This window comes from Piliocolobus tephrosceles, chromosome 8 (genome assembly GCF_002776525.5).
Source record: "Piliocolobus tephrosceles isolate RC106 chromosome 8, ASM277652v3, whole genome shotgun sequence".
Taxonomy (NCBI): Eukaryota; Metazoa; Chordata; class Mammalia; order Primates; family Cercopithecidae; genus Piliocolobus; species Piliocolobus tephrosceles.
Window position 1 is genome coordinate 126,255,192 of NC_045441.1, and position 17,587 is coordinate 126,272,778.

The window sequence follows — 17,587 nt, forward strand, 5'->3', positions numbered from 1 at the left end:
GACAAAGGGCTAATTTCCAGAATCTACAAAGAACTCAAACAAATATACAAGAAAAAAACAAACAACCCCATCCAAAAGTGGGGAAAGGATATGAACAGACATTTCTCAAAAGAAGACATTCATACAGCCAACAGACACATGAAAAAATGCTCATCATCACTGGCCATCAGAGAAATGCAAATCAAAACCACAATGAGATACCATCTCACACCAGTTAGAATGGCAATCATTAAAAAATCAGGAAACAACAGGTGTTGGAGAGGATGTGGAGAAATAGGAACACTTTTACACTCTTGGTGGGATTGTAAACTAGTTCAACCATTATGGAAAACAGTATGGCGATTCCTCAAGGATCTAGAACTAGATGTACCATATGACCCAGCCATCCCACTACTGGGTATATACCCAAAGGATTATAAATTATGCTACTACAAAGACACATGCACACGTATGTTTATTGCGGCACTATTCACAATAGCAAAGACTTGGAATCAACCCAAATGTCCATCAGTGACAGACTGGATTAAGAAAATGTGGCACATATACACCATGGAATACTATGCAGCCATTAAAAAGGATGAGTTTGCGTCCTTTGTAGGGACATGGATGCAGCTGGAAACCATCATTCTTAGCAAACTATCACAAGAAGAGAAAACCAAACACCGCATGTTCTCACTCATAGGTGGGAACTGAACAATGAGCTCACTTGGACTCGGGAAGGGGAACATCACACACTGGGGCCTATCATGGGGAGGGGGGAGGGGGGAGGGATTGCATTGGGGAGTTATACCTGATATAAATGATGAATTGATGGGTGCTGATGAGTTGATGTGTGCAGCACACCAACATGGCACATGTATACATATGTAACCTGCACGTTATGCACATGTACCCTAGAACTTGAAGTATAATAAAAAAAATAATAAAAAATAAAAAAAAGAAAATAACAAAAAAAAAAGAAAAATAAGTCAATGCTAAATATAGGCAGATGATCATGTAACTAAGAGTAGTATTTCAACTAGTTGCTATATTATTCATCAAAAATTACATTACAAAGAGTTGCAAGAGTACACAACAATATGGGAAACAAAACAATATATAACCTTACAATATATTAATCAATTATAATGGTACATTTTAAAAAGCTTAAACACATTATATTCTCAAAAATTGTACTTACATAAAAATGTATAAATGGACTTGACACTACATGCAATAGTCAAACGAAGTGCTGATAAGCTCAAAAATATTTAATTTTTTTGCTATGTTACATAATACTGTGAATATACATATTTAAGAATTTAATCCAAATAATCTTCAGTTACCTAAGAAACAGAAGATAATAATAAAATTTTAAAGTACAACTTATTATTTAAAATGTATCATACTTTAACTGGGCATTTAAATGCAAGTTTGTGTTTTGCAAAAATTGAATCAACAATAATTCTGATTAAAGACAAAGCGAGCATGGTTAATTTGGACGCTGGGATGTATAATAGCAGCGAATTGCCATAGTAGGGCATTTCCATAATCAGGAGGATTTTCCAGGTTTAGCTTCTCCTTTACATATTTACATTGACTCAAACTAAAATATGAAGAGTAAAAGGCCCATCAAAATGCTTACACAAGCTCACAGGTGGCTTAGTTCCAACTCTGCTGATTATGTCAATTAGGGCTCCAATAAAACTATTTTAGCCATTACAACTCATAATCAACCAGTGAAAATATTTAAAAATCTGTAACCTATTGGCATAATTAATAAAAATAAATAGTTCTTTTCAATCTCACTGCATATGAAGTGTACCTTATCTTAGAGTTATAGAAAACTGAGATATACAGGCTACTTGATAATCAGTCAAGTTCATCCCTTCCACCCACTCTGTCTTAAATTTACAGTTGGATAAACTAAGTGCCCTACTCCATGAAGAGCTTTTCAAAAGATTGGTATCTCAGAAATCAAGTATTTCAGTTTCTTATTTTGTACTATCTCCACCTTGGAAATACTTTGGTGCCTTTTCTCATCACTTATCCAATAAATTATTTTCCAGATTCAAATTACAAATCACATTTGTGATTCCTTCTGTCTGGAAAACAATGCTGTGAAATGCTAAATTAAATTACGTACACATCAGCAAAACAACTCGAGTTCTGTTGATCTGTGATATTATACGCTGTATCTCTACCTCTTATGTTCTATTTTTCTACTTTGAAGGCATGGAATTCTTGACCCTCTCTTGTCCTTTTTCTCACTTCAACTTCATATTCTGGCTCATCTAGGAAATCTTACCAATCTGAGCCAGAAGGACTACCCAGTCAGAGATTCCATGAAGTTTAGCATATGCGTACCTGGTCAAAATGTAGTAAAAAGCTTGGATTCCAATCCCCCACTGGCAGCAAGCAAAAAAAAAAAAAAAAAGATAAAATACACAAAATGATGTTTTGATAAAAACTAGACATCAGGCAGCAAAGGACAGTTTCCAGAGAAATGGAACAAATATTGTGAACTCAGTGATTGCACATATTACTACCTTGAAAGAATTCCCAGGCTTTGGCACAGAGAGGAGGAACACAGAAAAATCCTAACAGACTTGCTGAGTTGAGAAAGCAGAACTCAGAATCTAGGAAGATTTTTCAGGGCAGAGTAACAGAGAAAAGAGAGTGGTACAGAGATAACACTGGAAATCTACAGAGGGTCCCCCTGGACTATTCAACTGAATATTGATCAACACATGAATGTGATAAAATAAATGAGACCAAGGAAAGAACCACTGTAAAGCACTTAAAAGCATAAGAGGTGAGAGTATTCAGTGTTCATACAGGGGAGTTCCTTCCAGACACACTGAAAAAATATTTATAAGCCATTGTGTAGCATACATGAAGTTACTTTTCTCATTAAGGAAACATAGTTTGAGCATTGCTCTGGTCTCATTTAAAAAATTGTAATTTAAAAAATTGTAAAGGTTGGCTAGGCGTGGTGGCTCACGCCTATAATCTCAGGCGTGGGAGGCTGAAGCAGGTAGATCATGAGGCCAAGAGATCAAGACCATCCTGGCCAACATGGGGAAACCCGTCTCTACTAAAACTACAAAAATTAGTTGGGCATGGCAGCATGTGCCTGTAGTCCCAGCTACTCGAGAGGCTGAGGCAGGAGAATTGCTTGAACCCGGGAGGTGGAGGTTGCAGTAAGCCAAGATTGTGCCACTACACTCCAGCCTGGGTGACAGAGCAAGTCTCTGTCAAAAAAAAAAAAAAAAAAAAGTAAAGGTTTTAACCAAAAGGATCAAACTATCTCCAAGTAACTTAACTGCATTCCAGAAGAAAGTTAAATATTAATAATATTTATGAAAACACCAAAATACCTAGCACCCAACAAGGTAAAATTCTCAATGTTTTCCTCCAACCAAAAAGTACCAGGCATGCAAAAAAAATTAAAAAACTAGGAAATATGACATAGGGCAAGGATATAAATCAATTAATTGAAACACAAACAGAGGTCAAGTAGATGTTAGAATTAACAGACCAGTACAAGAGTTATTATCACTACTACTAGCATTATTACTAACTTACTTATTAGAGATAAAAACTACAATGTGTTCACAAAATTTCAGACATATAAGATAGCAAAAACCCCAAATCAAACTCTTAAAGATGAAAACTACAATGTATGAGTGAAAAATACACTGGGTAAGATTAAAAGGTTAGACATGGGGATGGGCCAAAATGGCTGACTACAAGCAGCTGGTATGCACCATTCTCACAGAGAGAAATAGAAGGGGTGAGTAAATATAGTACTTTCAACTGAAACATCTAGGTACATGCATTGGAATGCATCAAGCAAACAACTCTACCCACGGAGAACAAAGAAAAGCAAGGCAAAATGACCACCTACTCCGTAGTAACATGAAGCCAGGAGAGCCTCCCTGCCCAGGGAGGTGGTGACTGAGTGAACAATCCCAGGGACACATACTTCTCCCATGTATTTTTGCAACCCTTGGGTCAGGAGATCCCCTCATGCACCCACTCCACCAGGACCGACAATCTGACACACAGAGCTACGTGGAGTTTTGGCTGAGCAGCTAATCATGTGCTGGGGCACACGCAGAGCCCCAGAAGCTGTGTATATTCAGGCTTCCCAACAAAAGTGGATGCAACTCCAGCAAAGCAGGGTTAGACCCCTGTGCTTACCCTTAGGAAAAGGGTTGAATCCAGGGTGTCGAGCAGCAAGGGTCTACAGGTCCTGCTTCCACAACATTTCACAGGATAAGACCCACTGGCAAGCAACTCCAGTCAGCTACTGGGGGCAGCATTACACTTCCCTGAGATGGAGCTCCCATCCATAGTATTGTTGCCTCTGGGGCAGCTACCCTATAAAAGTGGCCAGACTGCTTTGTTACACAGGTCCCCTATCTATTTCTCCACACTGAGTGGGAATTCCCAACTAGGGTATCCAGCCACCCACACCAGTGTTTTCCAGCTGGCAGCAGTTTCAGACTTCCCTGGGATGATGCTCCAGAGGGAGGGGCAGGACACCATCTTTGCTTTTTGCAGCATTCACTGTTGATATCTTCAGGTATTGAAAAACCCAAGGTGAATACAAACTGGAATGGACCCCCAGCATAGTGTAGCACCCCTAAGAAAGTGACCAGACTGTTATGTGGGATACCCATCCAGTACCTTCTCACTGGGCAGCAAAATGGAAAGGAAAGATAGTTATTAACCAACACAAAAACACACTTAAGTACACAGACCATTGACATTATAAAGCAACCACACAAACAACACAATGACAGGATCAAATTGATATATATCAATGCTAACCTTGAAAGTAAACATGCTAAATGGCCCATTTAAAAGGCACAGAGTGGCAAGCTAGAAAAAAAAAAAAAAAAAAACAAGACCCAATGGCATTCTGTCTTCAAGAGACCCATCTCACATTCAATGACACTCATAAGCTCAAAATAAATGGATGGAGGAAAATCTACCATGCAAATAGAAATCAGCAAAAGCAGGAGTTGCAATCTTAATTTCAGACAAAACAGACTTTAAGCCAGCAAAGATTTAAAAAAAAGTCAAAGAAGAACATTATATATTGGTAAAGGATTCAATTCAATGAGAAGATCTAACTATCCTAAATATACATGCACCCAACAAAGGAGCAACCAGGTTCATAGAGCAAGCTCTTAGAGACCTACGAAGATAATTAGATGTCCACATGGTAATAGTGGGAGACTTCAACACTCCATTGCCAGTATTAAACAGACCAGAGGCAGAAAATTAACAAAGACATTCAGTACCTGAACTCAACATTGGACCAAATGGATCTGACAGACTACTACAGAACCCTCCACCAAAAAAAAAAAGAAGAAGAAGAAGAAAAGAAAAAAGAACCCACATGGCACACACTTTGAAATCAACCACATAATCAGACATAAAGCAATCCTGAGCCAATGCAAAATAACTGAAATCATACCAAACACACTCTTGGACCACAGCACAACAAAAATAGAAATCAAGACTTAAAAATTGCTCAAAACCATGCAACTACATGGAAATTAAACAACCTGCTCCTGAATGACTTTTGTGTAAATAGTAAAGTTGAGCCCTTAATCAACAAGTTCTTAGAAACTAATGAGAACAAAGATATAACATACCAGAATCTCTGGGACACAGATAAGGCAGTGTTAAGAGAAAAATATTATAGCACTGAATGCTCACATCAAAAAGTTAGAAAGATCTCAAATTAACAGCCTAACATCACAACTAGAGCAAATCAACTCCAAAGCTAGCAGAAGACAAGAAATAACCAAAATCCAAGCTGAACTGAAGGAGCTCGAGATATGAAAAACCATTCAAATGAATCCAAGAGTTGTTTTTTTAAAAATATTAATCAGATAGATAGGGTGCTAGCTAGACTAATAAATAAGAAAAGAGATAAGATCCAAATAAATGACAAAGGAGATGTTACCACTGATACTACAGAGATGCAACCAACCATCAGATAATGCTACGAACACATCTATACACACAAACTAGAAAACTATAGAAGAGACAGTTAAATTCCTAGACACATACAACCTCCCAAGACTGAACCAAGAAGAAACTGACTCCCTGGAGATACCAATAATGAGTTCTGAAATTAAATCAGTAATACATACCTGACAATGAAAAAAGGCCAGTAAAGGATGTATTCACAGCTGAATTCTACCAGATATACAAAGAAGAACTGGTACCATTCCTACTGAAACTATTCCAAAAATTGAGGAGGAGGGACTCGCTCTCCAACTCCTTCTACGAGGCCAGCCTCATCCTGAAACCAAAACCTGACAGAGACACCACAAAAAGAAAATTTCAGGCCAATATTTTTTAGGAACATTGATGCAAAAAGACTCAACAAAATGCTGGCAAACTGAATCCAGTAGCAGCACATCAAAAAGCTAATCCACCACAATCAAGTAGGCTTTATCCCTGTGATAGAACGTTGGTTCAACATATGAAAATCAATAAATGGGATCTATCACATAAACAGAACTAAAGACAAAGACCACATGATTATCTCAAGAGATGCAAAAAAAGGCTTTCAATAAAATTCAACATCCCTTCATTTTAAAAACTCTTGATAATCAGGGTATCGAATGAACATACCTAAAAATAATAAGAGCCATCTGTGACAAATCCACAGCCAACATCATGCTGAATGGGCAAAAGCTGGAAACATTCCCCTTAAAAACTGGCAAAAGAGAAGGATACCCTCTCTCACTACTTCTATTCCATATAGTAAGTCCTGGCCAGAACAATCAGGCAAGAGAAAAAAATAAAAAGACATCCAAATAGAAAGAGAGAAACTCAAACTATCCCTGTTTGCAGATGACATGATTCCATATTTAGAAAATCTCAGTGTTCACCCAAAAGCTACTTCAGCTGATAAACAACTTCAGCAAAGTTTCAGGATACAAAATCAACATTTGCAGATCAGTAGCACCCCTATACACTAACAACAGCCAAACCAAGAGCCTAATCAGGAACACAATCCTATTCAGAATTGCCACAAAAAGAATAAAATTTCTAGAAATATGGGTAATCAGGGAGGTAAAAGATCTCTACAATGAGAATTCCAGAGCACTGCTCAAAATAATCAGAGATGACACAAACAAACAGAAAAACATTCCATTCTTATGGATCAGAAGAATCAATATAATTAAAATGGCTATACTGACCAAAGCAATTTACAGATTCAATGCTATTCCTATCAAACTACCAATGATATTCTTCAAAGAACTAGAAAAAACTATTTTAAAATTCATATGGAACCAAAAAAAAAAAAAAGAGCCTGAATAGTCAAAACAATTCTAAGCAAAAAGAACAAATCTGGAGTCACCATGTTACCGAACTTCAAACTATGCTATGAGGCTATAGTAACTAAAACAGCATGGTACTGGTACAAAAACAGAGCAGTGTAACAGAATAGAGATACCAAAAATAAGTCCACATACCTACAATCATCTGATCTTCCACAAAGCTCACAAAAACAAGCAATGGGGAAAGGACTTTATTCAATAAATGTTTCTAGGATAACTGACAAGCCATATACAGAAGATTGAAACTAGACCCCTTCCTTTCACCATATACAAAAATTAACTCAAGATGGATTAAAGACTTATACGTAAAACCTAAAACTGTAAAAACCCTATTAAAAAGTCTAGGAAATACCATTCTGAACATTAACCTTGGGAAAGAATTTATGACTAAGTCCTCAAAAGCAATTGTAACAAAAACAAAAATTGACAAATGAAATCTAAACTAAAGAGCTGCTTCTACAGCAAAAGAAGCTAGCACAGATTAAACAAACAACCTACAGAATGGGAGAAAATATTCACAAACTATGCATTTGATAAAGGTCTAATATCCAGAAACTATAGGTAACTTAAATAATTCAACAAGAAAAATGATACTTTTAAAATGGGCAAAGTACATGAAGAGACATGTCCCAAAAGAAGGCATACATGCAGCCAACAAGTATGAAAAAAATGCTCAACACCACTAATCATGGGAGAAAGGGAAATCAAAACCACAGTGAGATACCATCTCACACATAAGTCAGAATGGCTACTATAAAAAAGTAAAAAAAATAGCAGATGCTGGTGGGGTTGTGGAGAAAAGGGAACACTTATATACTGCTGATTATGTAAATCATGTAAATTAGTTCAGCCACTGTGGAAAGCAGTATGGAGATTTCTCAAAGAACTTAAAACAGAACTACCATTTGACTCAGCAATACCACCACTGAGTTACATACTCAAAGGAAAATAAATTGTTCTACCAAAAAGACATATGCACTCATATGTTCCTTGCAACACTGTTCACAATAGCAAAGACATGAAATCCACCTAGATACCCATCGAGAGTGAACTGGATAAATAAAATCTGGTACATACACCATGTAATACTACACAGCCATTAAAAAAAAAAAAAAAAATCACCTCCTTTGCAGCAACATGACTGAAGCTGGAAGCTTTGTCCACAGTAAACTAGTGCCAGAATTAAAACCAAATACCACATGTTTTCACTTACCAGCAGGAGCTAAACATCGAGTGCACAATGAACATAAAGATGGGTACAAGAGAAACTGGAAATGACTTGAGGAGGGAGTAGGAGAGGGGCATGGGTTGAAAAACTATCTATCAAGTACTGTGCTCACTACCTTGGTGATAGGATAATTTGTAACAGCATCAAGCAATTTACCCATGTAACAAACCTGACCATGTATCTCCTAAGCCTAAAATAACAGTCAAAAACTGGGGGGAAAAAAAGAATGACAATGCAGTGGTTTGGTTTAGTTAATAACTAGAAGAGCACAAATATCAGGAAGGGAGGAATTGGAATGTATTACTGTAATATTCTTACATAACACATTAATATTATTTGAAGATAGATCATGTTAAATCATAGATATAAACTATGGAAACTAAACAAGCAAAATAAATTACAGCTAACAAATCAATTAAAGAGATAAAATGGAATAATACAAATATTCATATAATCCACTCAAAGTCAAGAAAAAATGAAAAATAAACAAAGATCAGATGGAATAGAAAACAAATAGTAAGATAATAGACTTTAAAAATCAAATTTTATAAATAATTACATTAAATACAAATGGTGTAACTCTGCCAATTCAAAGGCAGTAATCTTCAAACGGAACAAAAAGCAAGACCCAATTCTATTTTTTCTGGGGCAAAAAAAAAAAAAAAAATGCACTTTAAATTAAAGACAAAAATAAATTATAAGTAAATGCATGTAAAGACTATGCCATGCTAACTCTAATAAAATGAAAGTTACAATGGTTATATAAATATCATAGAAAGTGTATTTCAGATCAAAGAATATTACCAGCAAAGAAGAGAAAAATAAGGTTTTACATAATGTTAAAGATATAATTTTATGAATTGAATCTCACAATTCCAAATATTCATATACCTAATAACACAGCTTTAAAGTATATAATATAAAAACTGATCAAACAGGAAGAAATTGACAAATCTAGAAGTATTGTCAGATATTTCAGTATCCCCCTATAATTGACATTAAGTGCACACAGAAAATTATTAAGGATCTACAGAACTTGAACAGTGCTACCAACCGACTTAACCCAATTGAGTTATCAAACACACTACCAGAAACAGAAGAATATACATTCTTTCTGAAAGCACAGAGAACATTTACAAAGATGGACTATATTCTATCCATAAAGTTTAAAGGATTAATTTATACAATGACATCTGACAACAAGAAAATTAGATTAGAAATCAATGACAGTCAGATATTTGAAAAATCCTCAAATTTTGGAAACTAATTCATAGATAAAAGAAGAAATTGAGAGATCAAAAATATTTAATAAAATAAAAATTAAAATACAATGTACCAAAATTTATAAGATGCCACTAAAGCATTATTTATTAGTGAGAGGAGAATTTAGGGCATTAAATACCTGAATTAGATTATATAAAGGTACCAAATTAATGACGTCACCTTTATTTTAAGAAACTAGTAAAAGGAGCAAATTGAACTCGAATTTGTGGCAGAAAGGAAAGAATACTAGAGTGACAATCAATAAAATAGAAAAGACAAAAGCAAAAAATAAATGAAACCAAAAACTCTTTCTTAGAATGAGTAATAAATGTGACAAACATTCAGTCATACTTATTAGGGAAAAAAATGAGAGAAAACGTAACTTAGAAATGTCATGAATTAGAAGTAACATCATTGAAGAGTCTATAGACATTAAAAGAATGATAAGAAAATGTATTTTTACAACCTTAACACCGTACATTCAGTTACTGAGATAAAATGAACAAATAAATTTCTTGAAAGTCACAAAGTATAAGTGCCTACTGATAAATGAATACATAAATAAATGTTAATATATTGATATCAATTTATTAAGTTAGATTTGTAGGGGGAAAAAAAAAAAAAAACTTCTCCCAAGAAAAACTCCAGATACAGATAGCTTCACTGGAGAAGAAAACCAAACATATCAAATAAATAATAACCATTACACAGCAACTCTTGCAGAAAATGTAAATAAAAGAAATGCTTCCTGCCTTAGTCTACTTTGATTGCCATATCAAAATACCAACACTGCTTGGCTTAAACAACAGAAATTTATTTCTCAGAGTTCTGAAGGCTAGTCTGTTAAGATGTGAGTAATATAGGATTCATTCTTAATTCTCTTCTCTTGAGTTGTAAGTAGTTGCCATCTCTGTGTGCCCACAAGACCTCTGGACACACAGAGAGGAAGGGAAAGAAAGAAAGCAAATTCCCCCATGTGTTGTCTTATAAGGGCACTATTGCTATCACGAGGGTTCTAATCCTTGTGACCTCACTCCAACCTTAATTACCTCCCTACAGTCCCATATCTAAATACCATCACATTGGGAGTTAGGACTCTAACAAATACATTTTGAGAGAACACAAAAGTTCACATCACTTTCTAACTCATTCTATAAAAAAAAAATTACCCTGATTCTAAAACTAGTTTAAGACATTACAGGAAAAGCAGAGACCAATATCCCTCATGAGTGTAAATACTAAAAATCTAAAGAAACTTAAAGAAAATTGAGCTCAATGACATTATTTTTAAAAAGACAATACATCATTATCAAGTGGAATTTATCCCAGGAATGCAAGAATGGTTTATCAGAGGATCTCTCAATACAAATCACCATATTAATAAATCAAAACAAACAAACAAAAAACCAAGTTACATATAATAATTTCAATGCAGAAATACTTTCGACCAAATTCAACTTCTATTCCTTTTTTGTTATTGGTGTTGTTGTTGTTTTTTATTTTGAGAGAGTGTCTCACTCTGTCAGCCAGGCTGGAGTGCAGTATAGTGTGAACACGGCTCACTGAAGTCTCAACCCCTGGGGCTCAAGCTGTCCTTCTGCCTCAGCCTACCAAATCAACATCCATTTCTTAAGTATTTGATAATTAAGTATTTGATAACACAACTTATTAAATTAAGTAATAATTTAATTGTACATTGAAAAATATTTAAGAGTATAATTGGATTGTTCGTAACACAAAGGATAAATGCTTGAGGGGATGGATAGCCAGTTTTCCATGATGTGATTATTACACATCACATGCCTCTACCAAAATATCGCATCTACTCCATAAATATATAAACCTACCAAGGACCCAGAAAAAAATTAAAAATAAAATTTTAAACTTTCAGCAAACTCGAATTAGAAGAGAACTTCTGTAACAATAAAGGGCATGTGTGAAAAATTTAACAGTTATAGTTCTTTTTTGTTTATTATTATTATTATTATACTTTAAGTTCTAAGGTACATGTGCACAACATGCAGCTTTGTTACATATATGTATACATGTGCCATGTTGGTGTGCTGCACCCATTAACTCGTCATTTACATTAGGTATATCTCCTAATGCTATCACTCCCCCCTCCCCGCTCCCCACTATAGGCCCCGGTGTGTGATGTTCCCCTTCCTGTGTCCAAGTGATCTCATTGTTCAATTCCCACCTATGAGTGAGAACATGCGGTGCCTGGTTTTCTGTTCTTGCGATAGTTTGCTGAGATGATGGTTTGCAACTGCATCCATGTCCCTACAAAGGACACAAACTCATCCTTTTTTATGGCTCAATAGTATTCCATGGTGTATATGTGCCACATTTTCTTAATCCAGTCTGTCACTGATGGACATTTGGGTTGATTCCAAGTCTTTGCTATTGTGAATAGTGCCGCAATAATCATACATGTGCATGTGTCCTTATAGCAGCATGATTTATAATCCTTTGGGTATATACCCAGTAATGGGATGGCTGGGCCAAATGGTATTTCTAGTTCTACATCCTTGAGGAGTAGCCACACTGTTTTCCACAATGGTTGAACTAGTTTACAGTCCCACCAACAGTGTAAAAGTGTTCCTATTTCTCCACATCCTCTCCAGCACCTGTTGTTTCCTGATTTTTTAATGATTGTCATTCTAATTGGTGTGAGATGGTATATCATTGTGGTTTTGATTTGCATTTCTCTGATGGTGAGTGATGATGAGCATTTTTTCATGTGTCTGTTGGCTGTATGAATGTCTTCTTCCCAGAAGTGTCTGTTCATATCCTTTGCCCACTTTTTGATGAGATCGTTTGTATTTTTCTTGTAAATTTGTTTGAGTTCTTTGTAGGTTCTGGATATTAGCCTTTTGTCAGATGAGTAGACTGCAAAACTTTTCTCCCATTCTGTAGGTTGCCTGTTCACTCTGATGGTAGTTTCTTTTACTGTGCAGAAGTTCTTTAGTTTAATTAGATCCCATTTGTCAATTTTGGATTTTGTTGCCATTGCTTTTGGTGTTTTAGACATGAAGTCCTTGCCCATGTCTATGTCCTGAATGGTATTGCCTAGGTTTTCTTCTAGGGTTTTTATGGTTTCAGGTCTAACATTTAAGTCTCTAATCCATTCTGAATTAATTTTCGTATAAGGAGTATGGAAAGGATCCAGTTTCAGCTTTCTACTTATGGCTAGCCAGTTTTCTCAGCAGCGTTTATTAAATAGGGAATTTTTTCCCCATTTCTTGTTTTTGTCAGGTTTGTCAAAGATCAGATGGCTGTAGATGTGTAGTATTATTTGTGAGGGCTCTGTTCTGTTCCATTGGTCTATACCTCTGTTTTGGTACCAGTACCATGCTGTTTTGGTTACTGTAGCCTTATAGTATAGTTTGAAGTCAAGCAGCATGATCCTCCAGCTTTGCTCTTTTGGCTTAGGATTGTCTTGGTAATGTGGGGTCTTTTTTGGTTCCATTTGAACTTTAAAGCAGTTTTTTCCAATTCTGTGAAGAAAGTCACTGGTAGCTTAATGGGGATGGCATTGAATCTATAAATTACCTTGGGCAGTATGGCCATTTTCACAATATTGATCCTTCCTATCCATGAGCATGGTATGTTCTTCCATTTGTTTGTGTCCTCTTTTATTTCACTGAGCAGTGGTTTGTAGTTCTCCTTGAAGAGGTCCTTTACATCCCTTGTAAGTTGGATTCCTAGCTATTTTATTCTCTTTGAAGGTATTGTGAATAGGAGTTCATTCATGATTTGGCTCTCTGTTTGTGCGTTACTGGTGTATAAGAATGCTTGTGATTTTTGCACATTAATTATGTATCCTGAGACTTTGCTGAAGTTGCTTATTAGCTTAAGGAGATTTTGGGCTGAGACGATGGGGTTTTCTAAATATACAATCATGTCATCTGCAAACAGGGACAATTTGACTACTTCTTCTCCTAACTGAATACCCTTTATTTCTTTCTCTTGCCTGATTGCCCTAGCCAGAACTTCCAACACTATGTTGAATAGGAGTGGTGAGAGAGGGCATCCCTGTCTTGTGTCATTTTTCAAAGGGAATGCTTCCAGTTTTTGCCCATTCAGTACAATATTGACTGTGGGTTTGTCATAAAAAGCTCTTATTATTTTGAGATACGTTCCATCAATACTGAATTTATTGAGAGTTTTTAGCATGAAGGGCTGCTGAATTTTGTCAAAGACCTCTTCTGCATCTATTGAGATAATCATGTGGTTTTTGTCTTTGGTTCTGTTTATATGCTGGATTACGTTTATTGATTTGCCTATGTTGAACCACTCTTCCATCCCAGGGATGAAGCCCACTTGATCATGGTGGATAAGGTTTATGATGTGCTCCTGGATTCTGTTTGCCAGTATTTTATTAAGGATTCTTGCATCGATTTCATCAGGGATATTGGTCTAAAATTCTCTTTTTTTGTTATATCTCTGTCAGGCTTTGGTATCAGGATGATGTTGGCCTCGTAAAATGAGTTAGGGAGGATTCCCTCTTTTTCTATTGATTGGAATAGTTTCAGAAGCAATGGTACTAACTCCTCCTTGTACCTCTGGTAGAATTTGGCTGTGAATCCATCTGGTCCTGGACTTTTTTTGGTTGGTAGGCTATTAATTATTGCTTCAATTTCAGAGCCTGCTATTGATCTATTCAGGGGATTCAACTTCTTCCTGGTTTAGTCTTGGGAGAGTATAAGTGTCCAGGAAATTATCCATTTCTTCTAGGTTTTCTAGTTTATTTGCACAGAGGTGTTTACAGTATTCTCTGATGGTAGTTTGTATTTCTGTGGGGTCGGTGGTGATATCCCCTTTATCATTTTTTATTGCGTCTATTTGATTCTTCTCTCTTTTCTTCTTTATTAGTATTGCTAGAGGTCTATCAATTTTGTTGATCTTTTCAAAAAACCAGCTCTTGGATTCATTGATTTTTTTGAAGGATTTTTTGTGTCTCTATCTCCTTCAGTTCTGCTCTGATCTTAGTTATTTCTTGCCTTCTGCTAGCTTTTGAATGTGTTTACTCTTGCTTCTCTAATCCTTTTAATTGTGATGTTAGGGTGTCAATTTTAGATCTTTCCAGCTTTCTCTTGTGGGCATTTAGTGCTATAAATTTCCCTCTACACACTACTTTAAATGTGTCCCAGAGATTCTGGTATGTTGTATCTTTGTTCTCATTGGTTTCAAAGAACATCTTTATTTCTGCCTTCATTTCGTTATGGACCCAGTAGTCATTCAGGAGCAGGTTGTTCAGTTTCCATGTAGTTGAGCGGTTTTGATTGAGTTTCTTAGTCCTGAGTTCTAGTTTGACTGCACTGCGGTCTGAGAGACAGTTTGTTATAATTTCTGTTATTTTACATTTGCTGAGGAGAGCTTTACTTCCAACTATGTGGTCAATTTTGGAATAAGTGTGATGTGGTGCTGAGAAGAATGTATATTCTGTTGATTTGGGGTGGAGAGTTCTGTAGATGTCTATTAGGTCTGCTTGGTGCAGAGATGAGTTCAATTCCTAGATATCCTTGTTAACTTTCTGTCTCCCTGATCTGTCTAATGTTGACAGTGGGATGTTAACGTCTCCCATTATTATTGTATGGGAGTCTAAGTCTCTTTGTAAGTCTCTAAGGACTTGTTTTATGAATCTGGGTTCTTCTATTTTGGCTGCATATATATTTAGGATAGTTAGCTCTTCCTGATGAATTGATCCCTTTACCATTATGTAATGGCCTTCTTTGTCTCTTTTGATCTTTGATGGTTTAAAGTCTGTTTTATCAGAGACTAGGATTGCAACCCCTGCCTTTTTTTGTTTTCCATTTGCTTGGTAGATCTTCCTCCATTCCTTTATTTTGAGCCTATGTGTGTCTCTGCATGTGAGATGGGTCTCCTGAATACAGCAAACTGATAGGTCGTGACTCTTTATCCAATTTGCCAGTATGTGTCTTTTAATTGGAGCATTTAGTCCGTTTACATTTAAAGTTAATATTGTTACGTGTGAACTTGATCCTGTCATTATGATATTAGCTGGTTATTTTGCTTGTTAGTTGACGCAGTTTCTTCCTAACATCAATGAACTTTACATTTTGGCATGTTTTTACAATGGCTGCTACCAGTTGTTCCTTTCCATGTTTAGTGCTTCCTTCAGGATCTCTTGTAGGGCAGACCTGGTGGTGACAAAATCTGTAAGCATTTGCTTGTCTGTAAAGGATTTTATTTCTCCTTCACTGATGAAACTTAGTTTAGCTGGATATGAAATTCTGGGTTTAAAATTCTTTTCTTTAAGAACATTGAATATTGGTCCCCACTCTCTTCTGGCTTGTAGAGTTTCTGCCGAGAGATCTGCTGTTAGTCTGATAGGCTTCCCTTTGTGGATAACCTGACCTTTCTCTCTGGCTGCTCTTAACATTTTTTCCTTCATTTCAACTTCGGTGAATCCAACAATTATATGTCTTCGAGTTGCTCTTCTCAAGGAGTATCTTTGTGATGTTCTCTGTATTTCCTGAATTTGAATGTTGGCCTGCCTTACTAGGTTGAGGAAGTTCTCCTGGATGATATCCTGCAGAGCGTTTTCCAACTTCTTTCCATTTTCCCTGTCCCTTTCAGGCATACCAATCAGACATAGATTTGATCTTTTCCCATAATCCCATATTTCTTGGTGGCCCTGTTCATTTCTTTTCACTCTTTTTTTCTCTACACTTGTGTTCTCACTTCATTTCATTCATTTGATCTTCAATCTCTGATACTCTTTCTTCCAGTTGATCAAGTTGGTTACTGAAGCTTGTGCATTTGTCACGTAGTTCTCATTTCGTGGTTTTCATCTCTATCAGTTCTTTTATGGTCTTCTCTGAATTGATTATTCTAGTTATCCATTCATCCATTCTTTTTTGAAGGTTTTTAGTTTCTTTGCACTGGTTATGTAGTTCCTCCTTTAGCTCTGAGAAGTTTGATCGACTGAAGCCTTCTTCTCTCAACTCATCAAAGTCACTCTCCGTCCAGCTTTGGTCTGTTGCTGGCCATGAGCTGCATTCCTTTGGAGGGGCAGATGTGCTCTGATTTTTTGAATTTCCAGCTTTTCTGCACTGCTTTTTCCTCATCTTTGTGGTTTTATCTGCCTTTGGTCTTTGATGATGGTGACGTACTGATGGGGTTTTGCTGTGGGTGTCCTTTCTGTTTGTTCGTTTTCCTTCTAACAGTCAGGACCCTCAGCTGCAGGTCTTTTGGAGTTTGCTTGAGGTCCACTCCAGACCCTGTTTGCCTGGGTATCAGCAGCGGAGGCTGCAGAAGATAGAATATTGCTGAACAGCGAGTGTTGCTGTCTGATTCTTGCTCTGGAAGCTTCATCTCAGGGGTATACCCAGCCATGTGAGGTGTGAGGTGTCAGTCTGCACTTCAGTTGAAAATGCAGAAATCACCCATCTTCTGTGTCACTCACGCTGGGAGCTGGAGGCTGGAGCTGTTCCTATTCAACCATCTTCGGTGCCCCCACCAAAAGTAATGGTTCTATGTTATGACTCTGGATCTGATTACAGGACTGTATTCCATTACAAAATCCATCTAACTGTATGCTTAAAATCAGTAAATGGTGTTTTATATAAATGGTATTTCAGTGAATCTGGTGAAAAGTTACATTATAAAATCTCTCATGTAGAATGTTACTTTAACTTGCACGCTACTAATCATTATCAGGACATCACCTATCAATTTTTATTGAAAGGGGCTTCTTATCCCTTCCTCCACA